This window comes from Equus asinus, chromosome 23, assembly GCF_041296235.1.
Source record: "Equus asinus isolate D_3611 breed Donkey chromosome 23, EquAss-T2T_v2, whole genome shotgun sequence".
Classification (NCBI taxonomy): domain Eukaryota; kingdom Metazoa; phylum Chordata; class Mammalia; order Perissodactyla; family Equidae; genus Equus; species Equus asinus.
The window spans coordinates 12,956,173-12,977,535 of record NC_091812.1 but is presented as its reverse complement, the minus strand read 5'-3'; the positions used below and the strand labels follow the sequence as shown (position 1 = coordinate 12,977,535).

The window sequence follows — 21,363 nt, the reverse complement described above, 5'->3', positions numbered from 1 at the left end:
AGCAAGAAGAGAGTGGAGTGAAATATTTAAAGTGTTGAAAGAAGAAAAAACACCACCCACCTAGAATTTTATATCTAGTGAGATTATCATTCAAAAGTGAAGGAGAAATAAAACCTTTCTCAGACAAACAAAAACTGAGGGAATTCATCAGCAGCAGACCTGCTCTGCAATAAATATTTTTTAAAAGTTCCTCAGGGAGAAGGAAAATGATAACTTGGATCTTCATTAAAAAGAGGAAGAGAAGGAATAAATTAAGGTAAAATGAAACTTTTATTTTTCTTATTCTCAACTGAGTTAATAATAATAGTGACAATGTATTGGGTGATTATAGTATATGGATAAGTGAAAGGAATGAAAACAATGTTACAGAGGACTTACATTGGTTATAAATGTATATTACAAACTCTACAGCAAGCACTGAAATTTTTTTTAAAGAACAATTGATATAGTAAGAGATGAGAGAAAATGGAATCATATAAAATGCTTGTCTAAAACCAGAAAACGCAGAAAAAGAAAAGAAAAAAGAATAGATATAATGTATAGTAAGCAGTTATAGACATTGTAGATATGAGTCCTACCGTATTTTTTAAAAATCACTAAATATAAATGGTGTAAATTCACCAATTAAAAAACAGAGACTGTCAGTGGATAAAAAAACAAGACCCAATTAAATATTGTATACAAAATGCCCACTTTAAAAATAAAGATACAGGTAGATTACAAATAAAGACAGAGAAAAATGTACCATGCTAACACTAACCAAAAGAAAACAGGAGTAACTATATTAATTTCAGACAAAGGAGACTTCAGAACAAGGAAAATTATCAGGGATAAAGAGAGGTATTACATAACCATAAAGGGTCCATGCTCCAACAAGACACACAGTCCTCAACATGTATACATCTAACAACATAGTGTCAAAATATGAGGCAAAAACTGGTAGAACTGCAAAGAGAAATAGTTGAATCCATTGTTATGTTTGGAGATTTCACCCTCTCTCTCAGAAATGGACAGATTCAGCAGGCAGAAAATCAGTATAGATGCAGTTGACCTGAAGAGCACCATCAGTCAACGTGATCTAATTGACATTTTGTAGAGTACTTCATCCGATAATACACATTCTTCTCAAACTCTCATGGAACATTCACCAAGATAGACCACGTTCTTGGCCACAAAACACACTTTAACAAAAATAAATAGAGATCGTACAAAGTATGTTTTCAGACCATAATGGAATTAAACTAGGAATTAATTACAGAAGGATAGCTGGAAATCCTAAAATGTTTGGAGATTAAACAACACGCTACTAAACACATTGGTCAAGGAAGAAGTCTCAAAGTATTTTAAACTAAATGAAAATTAAAATAGAACTTATTAAAATTTATAAGGTATAGCAAAAGCAGTACTTAGGGGGAAATTGATAGCATTGAATGCATCTATTTGAAAAGAAAGATTTGATATTTCTGAGGGACCTGATTTACTTACCTGATTGATGTCTCTCTCTTTCCGAAATATTGGGAAACATGGACTCCTCTTTAGGTAGCACAGTGACAGAAGAAGGAGCCCCACCCCACACAGGAAGGAAAGGATGGGAATACCTAGGAACTCAAGCTGGAGCTCAGCCATGGTGCATTAACATTCCTCAGACAAAGAGGGTGATCTGCATCACCAGAAGTGCACTGCCACCTCAGGCAGCTGGGCATTAAGAGTGCACATTCTAGACTAGAGTTCCAGGCCCGCATCACAGAGCTTTAGCATAGACACCAAAGGTTCTTGAAGGTCGGGGAGGGGAAAACACAGAAGTGATGAACCCACAACCCTTCCCCCACCATCCAGGCCAGCAAATCAGTCCACGCCTCTGAGGCCCTTTAGATACTTCCAACTTACCTTCCAATTCCACATATTCACCATAGCATATATTTCACCTTGGTGAAATTTTCTATTTATTCTGTTACCCAGCTATTACTTAAGAGCCTTTTATTGCTTGGTGATCTCCTTTTGGACCCCCACGTCATCTTTGAAAGTCGGTCCTGTGCCCAGGGATTTACATCCCCAAGATCTACTCGGCCTTCAACTAAAACTTCCCCTCATACATAATGTGTTTTTACCTGTATGAAACCAGAAATACACTCAGCAGCAGCCCCACCTCCCGTTATCTCCTCAAAAGAATCCACTATCACCAAAAAGCATGAGAGAACAGAGTAGCCTGTATCAACCAACAGAAAGCATGAGAAAGAGGGCCACAAGGGCGTGGCACATCCGTGGACCCAGGGCAAACAACTTGAAAATGTTTGGTAGTTCTTCTTTTCCCCCAATCCCTCTTAGGCTAGTCAGCCTCTAAAAGTCCTCAAATCTGGCCCCCTCCACCCATACGGTGTCTCGCCCTGCTGCTCCCTCTTTTTCTCTGCCAAATCCCCTCCTCCCAGCAAAATTTTAAACTTTTCCATTATTTTACATAGCAATTGTGCTGGACCATGACCTGCAGGGTCAAACTCATCTTGATTTAGGGACTAGGCTTCTCTTTAGCATAACTTCTAGTGAGCACAGTTGTAATCATATTTGACAGTACCTTTAGATTTTTTTTGAATCACACCTATGGTTACTTCTTCCATGAAAGGTTTTATGATTTTTTTCCCCATCTACTTTCTATCTTTTCCCCAAAATTCCCATTGACATCTCTGTACCTTTTTAAACAATAATGTCATTTTTGTTGATGGTGTATATATATTTATTTCATCTCCCCCCCACGCAAGCTAGTCATTTAATAGTTATAACTTTTACAGCTTCATTGTTTAGTTCTAAACTGCTGGAATGAAGCCCTGTGTCATGTCCTCCCTTTGCCTGCCCGCATTCCCTCGCTGAGTCTGATGAATCTATCTTGGCCGCAGACACCCAATCCTTTCCCTCCCATGTGAGAGGGTTTACCAGTAATGACAGCTCCTTTCTTTCCCTGTCTTCTCCCTCATCCACAGCTTCACCATCGTCTCTACCCAAAAGGAAGGTACACTTCAAGCCCACCCCTCTCATGTACCCTCCCTCGACTGCAGGAGGTCTCTATTCAGACAAATCCCTCTATGTATCTTTGCTTCTCTGGCGTTGTTTTTTTTATAGCAAGTCTGGTCCTGACTGCCCCTAAGGTCCCCAGGACTCATGATTGTAAAATCATCCTTTAAAGTCTGAGCAAGATAAGCTCCACCAACAATAGTTTCAGGTGGGGCCGGCCCCATGGTCGAGTGGTTAAGTTTGCACACTCCGCTTTGGTGGCCCAGCGTTTCGCCGGTTTGGATCCTGGGCGCGGACATGGCACATTCATGGACATTCGTGTGTGTGTGTGTGTGTGTGTGTGTGTGTGTGTGTGTGCTGATATAGAGAGAAAGGGGAGGGAGGGAGCGGAGACAGAGACAAAGTGGAGAGATACCGAAAATGGGTCAAAATACTAATGGGTACACCTGGATAAATGGTATGTGGTTGTTTACCATCCATGCAACTTTTCCACAAGTTTATCTTTAAATAAATACATTTTAAAAATGGACCGTTGGCTGTTGTCCCAAATTTTGCCTAACCTTTGAGATTTCTGGCTTTGATTCCTGCAGCTGCCATCGCTAGCGTACCCAGACCCCAGAAGTGTGCAATGGTGACTTTAAAACAGATGTCGCAGGTTCTGTCCCAGGCAAGAAACCCTGGATCCTCTTTGCACATTTAAAGTGTGCTAACATTTCAACAGGGTTTCACAAAATACTGGAAAAGAGCATCCCCCCCAAAATTTTTTTTAAAAAATTATACATAATATAAAACAAGAACCAAAGGAAAGAACAAAATATTCAACATGTGTACAGCATGAAACCCTTAATTTCTTCCTTATCTGGTGCTACCGGGTCGTCCGTCTTCTGGGGTTTTGTGGTGTGAGTTGGTTTGCCGGCACTTCCTCTGCTCTGCTAGTCAGTTACCACTCCTGCACTGGATTTCCATCTTCAAAAAATGTGTTGACATCTTTTGTCATATCTTCTCCCCTTCTTGTCATCCTCAATGGCCTTATTCTTTTTAAATCCTTTACTTGTTTTAGCAGCTTTATTGAAATATGGTTCACATACTATGCAACTTACCCATTTAAAGTGTATAATTCCATGATTTTTAGTATATTCACAGATGGGTAACCATCACCACAGTCAATTTTAAAGCATTTTCATGACTTCAAAAAGAAACTTCATAACCTTTAGCTGTCATGCCCCTGTCCTCTCATCCCCCCAGCCCTAAGCAACCACTAGTCTACTTCCTCTCTCTCTAGATTTCCCTGTTCTGGACATTTCGTATGAATGGAATCATACGAGGTTGTGACTGGCCTCTTTCACTTCTGCGTAATGTTGTCAGGGTTTGTGCATATTGTAGCATGTATCAGTACTTTTTATTGCCAAAAAATATTACATTGTGTGGATATACCGTAATTTATTTACCCATTCGTCAGTTGATGGACGTTTAGGTTGTTTCTGTCTTTTGACCATTATGAAGAATACTGCTATGGACATTTGTGTACAAGTTTTTGTGTGGACATATGTTTTCATTTCTCTTGAGTGTATAGCTAGAAGTGGAATTTCTAGGTAATATGGTAATTCTGTGTTTAACTTTTGAGGAACTGCCAGACGGTTTTCCAAAACAGCTGCACCATTTTCCTACCCACCAGCAGCATAGAAGGGTTTCAGTTTCTCGGCCTTCTAACACTTGCTATTATCTAACGTTTTGATTCTAGCCATCCTGTGTGTGAAGTGCTATCTCACAGTGGTTTTGATTTGCATTTCCCTGGTGACTAATGATGTGGAGCATCTTTTCATGTAATATTTTACTTTTGGGGAAGGAAAGGAGATAAAAAAGTGTTTGATCTCCTGTGTTTAACTCATCATACAGTAGCTCGTTTTAAATGTATTACAGGAAAAAAACTTTCTTCTAAATCTTGAAAACACTTGCATGGTGATGTGAACTCCTTATCACATGTACAGTTTTCTCCTTCTGTGCTCTCTATGTGCTGCAGTCACTGTGTGACTGAGGGACCGCAACACCGTGCACTGCATTTGCTTAGGAAGATTCCTTTCTGCATGAGGTGGAGGGAGGAGTTAACTCAGTGACTTCTCAGGCTTGACTACAGGGCTGAGCAGAACTGATGGCCAGAGCATCTAAAGCTCAGTGCGTTTCCTCCCCATGGCTTTGTCCACCTGTTTTGGGTCAGTGAGCTCCACAGGTAGTAAATGTCAAAGAAACATGAGAGCTGTGACATGGGCACAAAGCATACATCTGAGAGACGGATGGCAGGATGTTCCCATGGGCTTTTGCCCCTTAACCATAGTGTAGGAGACGGGCCGTATCACACGTGCCAGATGATGACTGTGAAAGTGGGGTAAGGGGTACACGGGAAGTTCCACTGCTCTTGTGCATGTTTAAACATTTCTGTAATAGAAAGCTTAAAATAATGAAAGAAGCTGGGTGCCTCCTAAAGAGAGGGAGGGGACGAGAGGATACCTGGCAAGGGGGCTCAGTCCGTCAAGACAAGGGTTTAGCTCTCTCAATAAGGACATTTCAGGAAGTGTAACCATTGAGGTTAGGAAGGAAACCTCTTTTCATATAACAGGAAAGAAGGAAAGGAGGAACGGGAAAAGGTTTTTGTGAAGCTTTACTGACGGAAAGTTCCTGTCTCATGACTTCTAGTTCCTCTGTGATCAGTGGTCCAGCACATCTACTGAGCAAATGGAGACAGCCTAAATTTGAGGAAAGTGGAGGAGATTTGAAATACATTTGAGTGTCCCTGGAGAGAGAATGGAGTAAGGAAACAGTGACCTAAGCTCCGTTTGTTTTGTTCTCATGTTAGTAAGCATGGGATAATTCTTTTTGGAATGAGTGAGTGATTTCCAGCTAGTGCTGGGGCTGAATTTACTGTGGCATCGGTAGACTCCATTGTGAGATTTAATCCATTGGGGTGATCAATTAGTTATAGGAAGGCATTTCTGGGAAAGGCAGAGAGATGGGATTTTGCCAGACAGGAAGGATTAAAAGGGATTGGATGGGGCCCATTAGTAGCGGAGCTTTTTAAAAGTTGGTTACCTGACAGACCATCAAGTCTACCCCGGAGAGGGAGGAAATGTAAACAAGAGCTTGACGGACAGACAAGGAGTAAGTGGAAGAATGAATGGCCTGGAGTGGAAAAGTTAACAAGGGGCATATGAATCAGAAGAATGAGAGACGAGGCCAAAGGGTGGAATGTCCGACTGTAATAATCTGGATGGCTGAAGTGTTCCTGGTGATAAGCTCTGGAGTGTGGCAGTAACTACACTGGAATGGACGTAAAGGACCCTAAGATGAGATGATGTAGAAACTGAGAGGCTGGTCTTTGGCTGGTCTGTCCACATCGATGGTAGAGCCCTCCATGGCCTCCTCACCTCTTCAAGTCTCCTGCCCTGGGCCCCATCCCCCTCCCAGGACCTCCACAGAATCTGCATTCTTTCTTTGACCTCAAGTTTCAGACATTGTGGGGTCAATGGCATAACTCTGGACAAGAAGATACAAGTGTGGAGTGAGAGAGGCTGTAGTGGACACCGGTTTTGTTTTTGGTTTTTGTTTTAACACCTAGCATTCACAAGTCTTTCTGGGAAAACCACCTCCAGTGCCCTGTGGGATACTCACCCCATTTGTGTAGTGTGTGTGTGTGTGTGTGTGCGTGCGTGCGTGCGTGTTCGGTTTTGTTACAATAGTTACCATTATACTTGTATCTTCTCTAATGTCCTCAAATTCCTTTCCCTTACTTGGAGTCTTATTTCGTTTGTCACCTATATCTTGACCCCCTCTTATTACTTACAGAACAATCATTTTATTCTATTTTTCCCTTTTTCTCCTCCCTTCCATTTTTAAAATCATGTGGTTTTTAGAAAACAAAATTGGTATTTTATTTTTCCACCCTTGTAACCATCTTTATTTTACTTAGACGTCTACAACTTAATGTATTTAATGCTCACCATCATAATGCTTTTTGAATTTTGCCCCAGTTGACACTCAGCCAATTTTTGAGTCCCAGTCTGTCTAAGTGGAGTTGCCTTTCCTCCAAATCCCTATTGTAAGGGTGGGTATGTGTGCAGTCCATGGTGAGACCCCCATATATCTGTAACCTGGTGCATAGTCTGGGACTCACCTCTGGTTCATGAGCTGCAGGTGTTCTGGGGAGACCAACCATGGCTCCACCAAGGCCGTGAATATCAGAGGCGGCACTTCCATCCTGATAGGTGAACTGTACACACTAAGGGCAAGATCTTGTATATTCCTATTAAGCATAGATGGAAGGAAGGAAGCAAGATCACCTTCCCCAAAGAGGGGTTGCCATGCCTGATGACCTCCCTGCAGATATTGTTTAGTATTCAAAGAACAGCCCAGTGCCTTTTTGGAATAAGACATCAGTGTGCTGTGCAGTGCCTGGATCAGCCTCAAGGTGGTGATGCCTGGATCAGATTGAGGAGGGGGCAGGGGGAACAGGACAGGGTCACCATATGGATGATGAGGCATAAAGCTTTGTTCTACCAGCAAGGTCCTTCTTTCCCCTCTTCATTTTTTCTTCCCTCCTCACTTACTCCAAGTCATCTTTCCCTTACTCTCAGCTTTATTTTATCCTGGGAGGTAGGTGGCTACCCGGTCAACATTGTTACTACTGGCAGCTGAGTGATGCTTTTGCTCTGCAACAAAATATCATTTGGCAGTCTGAAGAAATACCTACAGAGGGGAACCACTTCCCCCAGGTACCTTTCCAGTAGGGAAACCTCAATGTAAAGTTTAAAGTATTCTTCCCTAACACATTAATATGACTCACATGACAGATTCCTAAGGAGTGTCTGTGCTGTTCCTAGCCCCTCCCCCACCAGCCCAGGATCCACTGCAGCAATACCCTCCCCCACCCCCCAAATCCCATTCAGGGTTCACCCACCTGTGGGGTCCTCTGGTCACTGACCTCTAAATCATGATGAAGCCGCTGTTTTTTCTTCATTGTTGTTTTATGAATTGCATACCTATTTTTGACCCTCTTCGGATAGAGAACACCTGTCTTCCCTACTCTCTGAAGGATGTAAAACATTCAGTGAGCGGAAGGTGTGGGCTGCTCTACACTTTCGTTAAGGCTAAGCGAAGAGGCAGGAGGCAGAGCCCACCTCCTCAAACTTCATCAGGGAGGAAATGGGCTTTTGGGGGCACGTGATATCGCTTTGTCAACAAGAGCTCCAGAGCACTGGTGACCTTTCAGAAGCCAGAGGAAGCAATCAGTAAGAGCTGAACTCACTCCTCCTTTTCCCTAAGCACAAGCCCTGAGTTACCTGAAACCCATGCCCCCAACACAGGACACAGAAAAGACATCACTATTATTACAGAATCATTTATTGGGGAGAATTAGTATTCTCCACAAGAAGGAATTACTTTGCTGTGGGAAATTTTCCGCTCTCGAAACGCTGGAAAAGCGTTTTCTGTTGACATAGAGACGGATCCCTAAACATAGTGCCTTTAGCAGTGGTGAGAACAGCTGGAGGCCCCTGGGCCTGCTTGTCGCCTGCAGGTGGAACTTGGGTGGGGCACATGCTCCCTGCGGGGCACAGATAAGGGACGCTTCTGATCCAATAGCTGATCTTTAAACGCCACGACTTTCTGAGGATGTCTGTTCTGGTCTCTGATCCGTCTAGAACATGTAGGATAATTCTGGCCAGCAAAGACAACTTCTTGGTGGCAGGACTTGGTGTTTGGCACTTTACAGGAGGGAGCCCTGTAGTTGGAAGGATGCCCCTGGATGGGCTCTGCCTGGGCCTGCTCTTCTGCCTTCTGCTCAGTTTTCACAAACTTCCTCAGGGAAGGAAGGGGCTCTTGAGGGCGGGTGACCTCTGCTGCACACCGCTGCCCCAGTTTCTCCACTGGGAACTTCCCAGGGACCGTCCTGGTCTTCTGAGCCGTGGTGGTCCCAGTAACGGCAGCTCTCCCTTTAACCAGGCCTCTGCTCTGTGCAGATGATATGGGGCTGCCCTTTTCCTGGGGACGTTCTTGCTTTTTGCCTTTTGTCCCAGGACGAAGCCATTGAAAAATGTGGTTCATCTTTTTTCTGAACAGACTTTCAGGAGGAGGCTGTGCCTTCTGTGATGAGGTCTGGGAAGACTTGCTCCCAAGCGTCTCCTCTGATGCTGTGATCTGAGTAGGGAAACTCTTTCTTGTAGATTGGGATGTCCCCAACCCTGCATCCCCTCCACCAAGCTCTTCTTTGTTGGGGCCCGGAGGGCTCACTCTCATTGTAGCTGGTGGGAATTTCTTATCCTCTGACCTCTTTCGGTCTTTCTTAGGGACCCAAGGCTCCTGCCGCTGCTGCCTGCTGATCCCACTGTCCTCCAGATGGACACGCAGCACCTGGGAAGCTCCCATGTCCCCACTAGAGACACCGTGGGCATGAGTTGGTGAGGCCTTGTAAGTCAAGCTCTCTGAGGCAGGGGACCTGTCAGTGTGTTGGCCTTGGACCTGGCTCTGATTCCTCTTCTCTAGTTTTGACTTTAATTCCCCAAACAGATGTTCCTTAAGATCCGATGACTTTGGGTCTTGGGGAACTTGTCTTTTTGGTGCAGGGCTTTCAATGGTCCCAGTAATTTCTATTTTACTGTGATTCTCACGTATCATTTGGGAGCTTCCTGGCTTGCTGGTTGTCAACACATTACCAGTTTTTGACTGCAGAGCGTTGAGCTCCTTGACCCTGAATATGTCCCTGGCCGTGTTGTGCACGGAAAAGAGTTCCGACTTCATCTTTTTGTCCTGTCGCCCTTCTCTTCTATCACTGGAACTCACTCTCTCATCTTTTGTCTCATGTTTGGCACCAGCTTGCCTTGCAGGCAGCTCTGGGGGGCATCTGTTGCCTAGCTGAGTAAATTTCTGACTCGCTTTGCCTGTGATGCCACATGTGACAGGCAGATGAGTCTGCCTGGCACCCTTACTCCTCTGAACAACCTCTGCAATCTCTTGGTTGATACCAGAGGGTGATTGTCTCGGCACCCCTTGTCCTTCCCTGCCCATAGGTGAAGTAGCAGGGCAAAGACGATCCAGGACCAGGGCTGAATTTGTTGTTTCCGCTTTTTCTTGAAGAACAGATTTAGAGCTTCCTCTATGGGGCTTGAAGCCCTCGGATTTGGAGTCCACTTCCCAAGTTGGGTTATTTGAGGGGGGACAGTAGAAATAGGGCAAGGACTGGGATGCAGCATCTTCCAATTTCAACGCCTGTATGGATTCAAGGACTCTGCAGGGAAGGCCCCACTCCATCGTCATACGAAAGCTTTTAATATGGGTTTCCATCATCTGTTGTGCACTGGAATCAATGAAGCAAAGCTCCTGGAAGGTATTCAGGGAGGAGTCCCCACCCACTGAAGGTGGCAAACTCCTCTGTGTTATTTGGGTGCGGGATTTGTCAGAAAGCAGCAATGTCTGCTTGCTAGCATGCCATGAACTGCGCACAGTCCCAGGGAGCCGAGCCTCACTGATTTCCTCAAACTTCTTGCTCAAATGTGCTTTCAGGACATTTTCAAGTTGTTTCTGATCTAGACTTTCCTCCAAGGCCCTTGAATTTTTCCCTGACAGACTTGCCATGTGACTATTTAGGTCTTTCTCAGAGTCATATGCCAGATCCTTATCTGAAGAGCTCTCTGGGTCACTCAACAGATGAGCTTTTGGGCCGTTCTCTGGGCTATGCCCCTGATCCTTCCCCATCTCCTTCTCTACCTCAAGCAGTTCTGAACCCCTCTCATGGAAGCTTTTGGTTTGGCTCAATCCAACGTTTAGATCTTTGTTCACCGAGATCCATGAGAGTCCACGATTGCTCTCTGACTTAGCTATCTCTGAGAAATCTCTTGGAGGCATCATCAGTGACAGACACTCGCAGATCCTGCGGGGCAGGCCCCACCGGTGTTGGATGAGCCTCTTTCGAAGGTGATGTTCCAGTTTCTTCCTCAGCTCATCACTGAGAGGAAACTCTACGGGAAGGGTGGAGATGGAGGCATGGGCCTGGGAGGCCTGATGGTAAGGAAAGTTGGGAGCTGAAGAACAAAATTCTTCCTGAGATCTTTGGACTACAGAGGGGGAACCCCACAAACTTTCCTGTTGCTTCTGCAACACTTTCCATTCCAGTTGTTGAATTTCAGATGAGGTGAGAGACTCTGATTCATCCTGGGGTCTATGGTAACACACTCCACAGATCCTTATCTGGGGTGGAGGACCAGATGGTAGGATTGGGAGTGGGGATTTAAGGTGGGCCTGGGACTTGACCTGAGTGAGAGGTAGGGGCTGGGATTGGGGCAGGGTTTGAGGCAAGGGCTGGGGCTGGATCTCAGGCAAGGATGGAGGTGGGCGATGGAGAGGTACTGGGGATTCTTGGCCCGTGGAGGCATTTGAGATGGTATTGAAAAGGAAGATTGTGGTGCAGTCACTTGAGTCACGGATAGCAGAGGGCAAGGACTCGCTGTGCAGAGATGGGAGACCCCAGAAGAGCTGCATACATTTTTCCTGTAAATGGTCCTCCAAGATTTTAGGATATGGGGGCTGCTCATGCATGTGCAGCTCCTTTGGTTTGCCTGCACTGCTCCAAAAAGGAAGGGAGAATGCTGAGTCACACTCATCAGCATTTGACTCTAACATTTTCCCCGAAGGATTTAGTTGGTAGCCTGGCCTAAGCTTTTTTGGAAAAGAACCCTTCTTCTTCTCCTTTTCCTTCCACATCAGGAAATCACTCCTCTTTCGGACTTGTCTCTCCAGGAGTGCCAGGACATGAGGGCTGTGAAATGAGAGGTTACCAGGCTCTATAAGGTTAGCTGTAGGGTGTCTCTCCAGAGAGGACTCTGAAGAATGGAGGGCAAGAAACTCTCGATTAAAATCACGTGGTGCCAAGGTGGAAGGTGCTAAGAACAAGTCTTTGGCACAAGCTTTCCACCAGGATAATTCTGAAATTGACAGGCTTGAATGGTCAGTGCCTCTGACTGTTGGGACATAAGTGGACAACCCAGCAGGGCTATCTGGAGATGAGTTCTCTGGAACAGACTTCAATAAGATGGAAACCGATTTAGACTGAGTCACAGTTAAAGGGTGGTCTGTCAGTGGTGAGACAGACAGGCTTGGTGGTGCGTGATGACAAGCCAGTGAGTCATTGGGATTCATTATCTGGGACAAATTTGGTAAGGGGTTAATATCTTGGGAAAGGGTGCGGTCAAGAGAGAAGATCGTATTCAGAGACAGAGTGGCCTGTGGTTGGAGAATAGGACCCGTTGCCTGGGTGTCATGTGGTGGGAGAGGGGGAAGGGCAAGGGGTTGGGGTGGGGAATGGTCTGCTGGGAATTTGGACTCCAAGGGAGGAAAAGGCTCTGGTGGCATAGAGTGACCCGGTGGTGAGGGTGAAAGAAAGTCAGCTAAGGGTGTCATTGGGTTAGGTGAGAGAACGGAGGGGGGCGGTGGGGAGGGGTCAGGTGGAGGGGATGGTGTTAGGACTCCTGGAGGGACTTCTGAGAAGGCAGAGGACAGAGTGAATGATGACTCAGTCCCAGAAGCTGTGGAAGCCAGAGAGGACACAGAGGCAGTATCATCTTCCAGGTCCTCCAGGAACAGCAGCCGATTGATCTCTGCAGTTGTGCTATTACACACCTCACAGGAGGGGTCTGGGCATAATAGTTGACGAAGGTGGGTGGTATCGCGAGGCCAGCCTAGGGGCCTGCGGGAGACAGGAAGTAGAAAACTGTAGCCAGGACCAGAACAAGGAAAGGAGGACCTGCTGGCCTGTCAGGGGAGGGGCCACCTGAAGCCTGCTGCCCCTTCACAATGCCCCACATCTATGACTTCACCATACACTCAGCAGCCCTCATCCCAAGGCCTTCATTCACATACCCGTTCCTATGGCAAACCCCTCCCATGACTACTGCAGGCTGTACTGAATCCCTGGAATTGCAGAGAACATGTCAAAGAGGGATCAGGAAAGAAAAGACTAGTCACCTTTTCAGAATAGAAATTAGCCTCCTTTTCTCCTCTGTTTCCCTCTGGTAATTTCTCCAACCTGGGAAACCAGAAGAGTGAATTACATGTAATAAAGGCAGAAGCATAGGTGTTACACAGGAGTCCCTTTAGGGGAGACCCTTGGGATATTAACGGGCTATTAACTCTGAAAGCCCCAAGAACCAGTAGATGTGGTCAAACGGTCAATGATAATATTAATAAGGTTCACATGTGTTTGTTGCTTCATTTATAAAGTACTGTCACATACATTATCCCATGGGATGTTCAAAACCACCATGTGAGGAACATAGGTCAATGGTTACCTCAAAGAGGAGTCTGATCATCCAGGAAGTCAACGTGGTTTCACAAGGTCAGGAGACAGAAGTTCTGACTCTTGACGTCTCCCACGGCAACCCACTGGGCAACACCCATTGTCCAGGCCCATCACTGCTTCATGCCCAGAGCTGGGCAGAGCAGGAATCTGAGAAATGTCTCGGGTTCTGACTACCTTCCCATGAGCCTTTCCTCTGAGGCCTCTATTTTCTGAGAGGGACTCTATCTAGTGACTGACATCCTCAGAGACCATGGACCTGGGACCTCATGGAGAGGACAGGATGGGTCACCCTTGGAGAGCTCAGGTGGGATAGGTGGAACCTTACCACTTGATGTTCCACCTTTTCTTCTCCTCTTGGCTCTGCCCTGACGCTGAGAACAAAAAGAAAAGAATGAGGAGCGAGGACTTAGTTGGCTTGCTCCTCTCTTTAGGAAACTCAGATATTCATCTAAGATTAATGTCACTCTCTATTTTTATTACTAGCACTTTGTGTTCTTTCCCTTTCTGAATTTCTAAAGGTGATAAGATACTTTCAATTTTTCCTTCTTTGAAAAACTCGAAGAAGGATTTTTGGCTAGAGTCCACGCTTGGTATTCTCAGTCAGAAGTCCTCTGCTGAAGGAGGGCATAGACTCTGAGGCCCACAGTCACATCTGTGCTTCCTCAGATAGGACCCTGTATCCTGGGACAGAGCTCACACTCCAGTGTCTGCTCAGAGGCTCAGCCCTGCTCTCCTGATCTGCCCAATACAAAGGACGGTTTGGTCGAATGACGCCCGACATGGGAATGTGACTCATGATCCAGTGTTGGGAACAGTGTTCTCCTACACAGATCCCAGACTCTCTAAATAACCTAATGCAGGGCCGTGAAATCACTGATGGGATTTTATCCAGGAATCCTCCACCACACCCAGATGGTCTGTGAGTTTTAAATAGGAAACAGTCCCAGCTGAACCCCTAGTCCTGCCTGGTCTATTCCCCTAGAAGGATGATGTTCTATCCTCTATTCAGACTTGCCATCTTAGGAGTCTCTCTGGACCAGCTCATTTAAAAATGTGGGACTAGAAATGGAAACAACAATAAAAAATCCCTGTTGGTGGCTTGCCCAGGGATCCTTACCTTTTGGTAGATTTTGGTTTTCCAGAAGGTTGGTAAAGATGGAATCCCCACCAGGAAGCACAGGAACAGAAGAAGCAACCACAACCCACACACGATGGTGAGGTTATAGTCACTATCTAAGAATGTTGAGCAGATGCTCAAAAACAACTCAATATGGCTATTCAGAAATGAGAGAACATTCCATTGACTGAACTCCATTTTCTGAATCGCAAGGCTGCCTGAGGCAACTGAGCTCTGAGAGTGTCCGCACTTGCCTATAATCCCAGGCCTGCATCACAGAGCACTGAAGAGTCACAAAGGGTTTCAGAGGGTGGGGGAGGGGACATGAAGAGGGTGTGCCCATGGTCCCTTCCCCCCACCAGCCCAGCTGATCTCTCCATCCATCCTGGGCCCTCCAGGTCCCTCTGCCCTACCCTGCCATCCTATTTTCCAACTCTGTCCGTTCATCATATCATACAATTACATTGATGGAATTTTCTGCCTGTTCCACCTGTACTCCAGATATTACCTGGGCCCCCTTTACTGTTTGGAGAGCTTGACTTTGGTTTCACCAATTCCACTGCCTCGAAAGTCTGAAATGCTCCCTGGAATTTTTGCTTGTACCCAGACATTTACACTCAGAATCATATATGTCCTCAAATCCAGCTTTCCTTTAGAATGTTTTTGCCTTACATGAACCCTGTTATAGAACTTAAAGTTCTTCTTTACTCATTTGGTTTTGTGAATGTTGAATAACAAATTTTAGTTTTTTGCTTCAGTCAGCCTTTACCATCTTCAGCCAGTGGGGCTGACTCAAATAATTGAAATGAATAATTCATTATTCAACATTCACAAGACTAAAATCAGTACAGGCACACCTCACTTAATGAAAGGGATATGTTTAGAGAAATGCATCATTAGGCACTTTCACTGTTGTGTGAACATCACACAGTGTACTTACACAAACCTAAGTGGTAGAGCCTACTACACACCTAGGCTATGTGGTGCTACCCGTATGGGACCACTGTCATATATGTGGTCCATTAGTGACCAAAACATCGTTAATATTGTTACATGGTGCGTGACTGTGGTGGATGACAATGACAAAATGGAGTACCATTTTCAAGGCTTCTAAAATGGAGCTGGGAGGCCATTAAGGAAGTGGGGCTTATGCTTGTACACCACATCCACCACCAGATGTTAACTGAACTTTTGAGCTTTACCTGACAGCAGAGGTCACATCTTGAAGTGTTTCCTCATTCCAAGAAGGGACAGTCTGCCTAGGACCAACTATGTTCTGGCAAGTCAGCTCACCCCATGCCAGAACCAGTCAGTAACTGTTCACTGTAGACCTTTGTGAGCCTGTGTCCTTTCCTTTTATATACCCCTGCCTCCTTTGTCTTCCTAGGAGCACATTTGAGCTTCTGCTCGAATCTACATCTCCTGAATTGCAATTCTTGAGACCCCAAATAAACTTTTCGGTTCTTTTGCAGTTTATGCCTCTTATTTGCTGACTTTACATGGTGACAGAAGTGGGATCCCTAGCTACTGACCTTCAATTCTGGTGCCACTTCACAGACACAAGCAAGGTGCCTGCAAAGAATCTTTTGTGCTCTGTCGTCTCCTCCTGGTGGCTCTGGTTCCTGGTGGTAAGTCCTCCTGGGCCTGGACCTCCCATTTTTGGTAGAGGTCCAGACTCTTTATGTAGGCGTCCTTTGATACTGGTTCTGGCCATCCTTCCATTGTCAGCTTTGTTAGAAACTTCTGTTTCTTTCACTCCTTTTTTGGGCCTTTGATCCTTTGGTAAGTTCATACAAATGAGAAATCCATTTTCTAAGAGGACCACCAAAGAACAGCCCCACTCTGGGACTCCTGCTGGTTTTGTCTTTAAAGAATACAGACCTTCTACAGGTAGATTTTTGTCCCACTGGGCTCAGATTACTCAGGGTGATTTAAGGCTTCACTGGCCTAAATGGGGCTCCTTTGAAATTCCTAAATTGGTTTATCTGTGCACTCAATTGGAAAAAGCCTATCAAACCAAACAAACAAAATGGGAAACTTTTTAAAATTGGTATCTTGAGGCCTCTAAATGAAACACTGAAAAGGACACTTCCTTGCAAGCCATAACAATGTCATACCTAAGAATTTCAAATGATTAAATGTAAATGCCATCGATAAAAGAATATTAACTCCTCCTGTATTCGTCAGGGTTCTCTGGAGAACCAAGGAGATGATCTATATATATATAATATATATTAATATTGATATATAATAGAATATATAATCCATTGTATCTATATTTAAATTCATTTATTTAGTTCTACAAATTACATATATACACATAAAATTTATATATAAAAGAAACTTTGGCCTTGCCCCTAACTGCCTAAAAGAATTTAAGACAGAAGGCCTGTTCCAGGAAGGAGCTGTCAACGTAGGGAACTCTAGATGTGGTAGAGAAGAAGGTACCTAGCCGGGCCCATTTTACACAAGTTCTCTCTCATTTGTTTAGAGATGGCCCAGCAAACATTTGGTTTTCTGTCTCCTTGTGAATTGGCTTCCTCCTCTTTGAAGTCCCAAACCACGAGCCCCAACCCCGCGCCTTTGTAGAATATCTAAACCCTAACCATAGGCCTGGCAGACACGCTGTAGACTGAGCAGCAGCATGAAGACCAGGGTCAACTTGATGACATTGTGGGTGGGACTACTGGCTGTTTGTCCACATCCTTGTCCTGGGTGCCCAGGAAGGCAGTCACCCAGCAACTTGCAGTGAGGTGTGGCGTGTGACTATGTTCCAGCCAATGCAATGGGAGTGGAAGTGGTGTGTGCCATTTCCAGGTTGGAACTTTTGAAAGCAGGTGTGTCTTCTCCGTGTTCCTTCTTTCTCCTTGTGCAGATTGGTTGCAGACAATGATACAGGCATCAGGAATGGTGGAGCCAAGAGACGGGAATTCATGGGTGACTGACACACCCTGTGGAAGAGAACCACCTGCCCAACACGAAACCCACCTTGGCCTGCAAGGTAATCACACATAAATTTCTACTCTCTGGTTATTCTTTTTCGGGATCTGCTTGTTATTTTCTTAACTATTATGGAAGTATTTCAAATATGCAGAAGAGTACATAGTATGACCTCTATCTCCGGCCCCAATACCCAGAAAGAACAGACGTTAAATTCTGCCCTATTTGCTTCCGATGTTGCATTCATTTGCTGGGGCTGCCGTGACAAAATACCACACGTAGGGTGGCTTAAACAATAGAAATTTATTTTCTCACGGTTCTGGAGGCCGAAGTTCAAGATCAAGGCGTTGGCCGGTTTAGTCTCTTCTGAGGCCTCTCTCCCCGGCCGCTTCTCCCTGTGTCCTCACACGGTCTTCCCTCTGTGTGTGTCTGAGTTCTAATCTTCTCTTCTTACGTGACTATCAGTCACATTGGATTGGAGCCTACCCATGTGACCTCACTTTACCTTAATTACCTCTTTAGAGGCCCTCTCTCCGAATACAGCCCTATTTTGAGGTCCTGGAGTTAGGACTTCAACATATGAATTTTCAGGGACATGATTCAGCCCACAACGATATCTCTGTTTTTAAGAAGCAAAATGTTGCCGTCACACCTAAAATTCACATTTCCATCCCGTTCTCCTCCCTCCCTCATCATAGGTATCAATATCCTAAAATTAATTGCATTCTTTATGATTCCAAGAATATCCATGTGCATGGCTCCATTAACAAAAGATTACATTTTTATGCATAGTCAAGACATACATGTGTATGTCTCCGTTAACAAATTCTTACATTGTTATGCACTTATAAAATGTACGGGAACAGCATCACACTGCACATGTCCTTCTTTGATTGGCTTTGGGCTATAAATGGGGAAGGAAAAACAGCAGCTGAGGGTAAGAGAATAAATAAACGGCTTATGCATAAAAACCCAAAAGGACAGATTTCCAAGAGCATCCAGGTTGGTGACCATGTGCAGGTTCTGGGAGAGTGGTTACCTGGAGAGGGCGTGGAAGCTCAGTGCCCTTTCCCCATGTCTTGCCCTATGTGTCTGTTCCATCGAGCTATTCCCGAATCATATCCTTTTCTAATAAACAGGTAATCTAGTAAGTAAGAGGTTTCTCTGAGTTCTGTGAGCCGCCCTAGCAAATTCGTTGAACCAGAGTAGAGAGTCTTGGGAACCTCCTACTGACAGCCAGTTGCTCAGAAGCATAGGCGACAACCTGGACTTGCTCTTGGCACCTGCAGTGGGGGCAGTCTTGTGGGACTGAACCCTTAACCTGTGGGATGTGATGCTGTCCCTGGGTACATAGTGTCAGAATCGAGTTGAGTTGTAGGACACCCAGCTGGTGTCCCAAGAATTGCTTGTTGCTGTGGGGGACTCCCCTGACCCCCAACCCCACACACATGGGAAGTGGTACCAGAACCTAGGAACAAACTGTGAAAGATAAGCGTCTTAGCTTGGGTTCCCATAACAAAATGCCATAGCGTGGGTGACTTAAACAACAGAAATTTATTTTCTCACCATTCTGGGGGCTGGAAGCCTGAGAGCAGGATGCCAGCATGGTCAGGTTCTGGCGAGGGCTCTCTCCTCAGCTTGCATAAGGTCCCCTTCTCACTGAGTCCTCAGATGGTGGGGTGTGTGTATGCGTGTGAAGAAACAGAAAGAGACATCTCTTCTACTTCTGATGAGGCCACAGTCCTATCTGATTTAGGTTCCACCATTATGACTTCCTTTTTACCATAATTACTTCCTAAAGACCTTGTGTCTGGACATGGTCACAAGGGGGGTCAGGGCTTCCATATATGAATGGTGGGGAGACAGAATTCAGTCCATAGCAAGAAATAAAGAGCAAATAAATAGAAACAAAGGTTTGGCATTTCTCTTTATCATTTCCTTTCTTCCTCACTTTACTGTCTTGCTCTTTGTCTAGCTTCTTGAACAACTAGCTTATTGGTTTCTAATTTTTCTTTTTAGATAAGTATATTGAAGATATCTTTCTTCTAAGTATTGTTTAATTCCATCCACCAGATTTTGTCATGTAGTGCTTTCAGCTATAATATTTCCTAAGTTCCATATGAGATCCCTTTCAATACAAGGTTCTATAAGTTCCCAGCCATTATTATTATTTTCTCATCCGTTGCTCCTTTTACAAGTATGTAATGTTCCTCATTGTCACCATGTTGGTTTTGTCTGGAGCTTTACCTCCAGATTTCTATAGATATACTTTTTTATTGACAGGTAAAGGACAAAATGAGGAAATATCTTTGCTATATATAAGATATGGTATCTGTCTACACTACTGGGACAGTGTAGACTTCTATTCTGTCACTTATCCACCTTTGTGAAAAGGAATTCTAATATTGGCTCACTGAAGTCATTTTGGTCAACAGCAGAGGAAATTGATAATATGTATGTTTTCATCAGTCAGATAGTCCATGTTGTGCTGTATTCACAACAAACTCCCAAGTCTCAGCTAAAAATAACCAAGGTTTATTTCTCGAACATGCTCCATGTCATCAGGGGCTGGCTCTGTATTATCGTTCCTCGGTCTGGAGGATTGAGTAGATGGCAGCTAAAAGAGGCTCGATCCAACTACTTGCACAACTGCCAGGCAGGAAAAACACACTCCCACTGTTTGCGAAAGGTTCTGTCTGGAAGAGACAACCTCACTTTTGCTCAAGTTTCATTCACCAAAGGGTCACAGAGTCAGATCTGACTTTAAGGGGCCAAGAAGATACATCCCTTCTGTGGGCCAGAGAAGAGCCGACAATATCTGGTGAACGGCAGTAATAATAACTATACACTATGCTGTATTGTGACTTCCAAAGCTTATTTTTGCTTTTTGTTTGTTGATTTCTCAAAAATTCCCTTCAGTTATCTGAGTTACCATAAATCCTTCTAGTCAATTTCTTTAATAAGAAAACTGAAGTTAGGCAGAGTTAGCTTCTTTTGCTTATAAAAAAAACGATCTAAGGCATTAGACTTGGCGTTATAAATGTCACTGAGCGGCTTAGGAAAGTGAACTTCAGTTTACACCTTGGGCTGGTTTTGAAGAAAGGGTACACGCCTATTTTTCAAGGATAAAGTTTTAATAGGAAAAGAAGCAGGGCATGTCATGAGCCAATATTTAGGTCCGAATAATTATTGGTGGCTGCAGCATGTCAGGCAGGGAGCCAGGTGTTTTTGCATATGCTAAGTCAATTTAATTCTTTATAAAAACAATATGAGGTGAGTCTTACTATTCATCACTTACATATGCAGAAACTGAGGGTCAGAGAGGTGAAATGACCTGTCTGAAAGTCACTTAACTAGCAAATGATGGCTTTGTTTCAACTCCATCATCTGATCAGGCAGAGGTGAAAGAGAAGAATGCAATGTGTGTTTTTGGGTAGTGGGTACTGTTCGGTTTGGCAGGACTGTGGGATACATGAAAGGCGGAGGGGCCCTTGAGTGCTAAGGCAGAGAGTTGGAGTCTATCAGGTAGGCAGTGAGAGGAAGGTTTCTGCATCAGAGAGGGCACTGGTGGAGCCATGCCTCAGAAACATTGATCTGCTATTGTCCTCTACGATGAAGAGAAATGAGGCACGCTGGAGGCTTGGAGACCAGTTGGAGGAGCATTGTAAAAACTCACATAGGCCTGAATGGGCATGGGTGTTGGCAATGGAAAAAGAAAAAAGTATTCTATCCAGTCTCCAGACCCCCAGGGAATTGCTGAACGAAGTCTGAGTTCTCCCTATGTAGATAGCTCGTACTTTTCATTATAGGTTTCTCAAGAGCTTGCTCCCAGAAAAAACCTGGATGGAGAACAAAACAGGTAAGTGCCCAAGAAAGAAATCTACAAAGCTCCTCTCCCCCAAAATCATCTCTTCCCCATCAGTTGTGGGGCCTAACATTTCACCAATGGGGTTCCGTTCTTTCA

General features: G+C 44.7%; 1 pseudogene; it reads left to right on the top strand.

The window, feature by feature from the left end:
- LOC106828031 (heparan sulfate glucosamine 3-O-sulfotransferase 4-like) overlaps nucleotides 1-21,363 on the top strand; it is a 55,738-nt pseudogene that overhangs the window by 9,973 nt on the left and 24,402 nt on the right.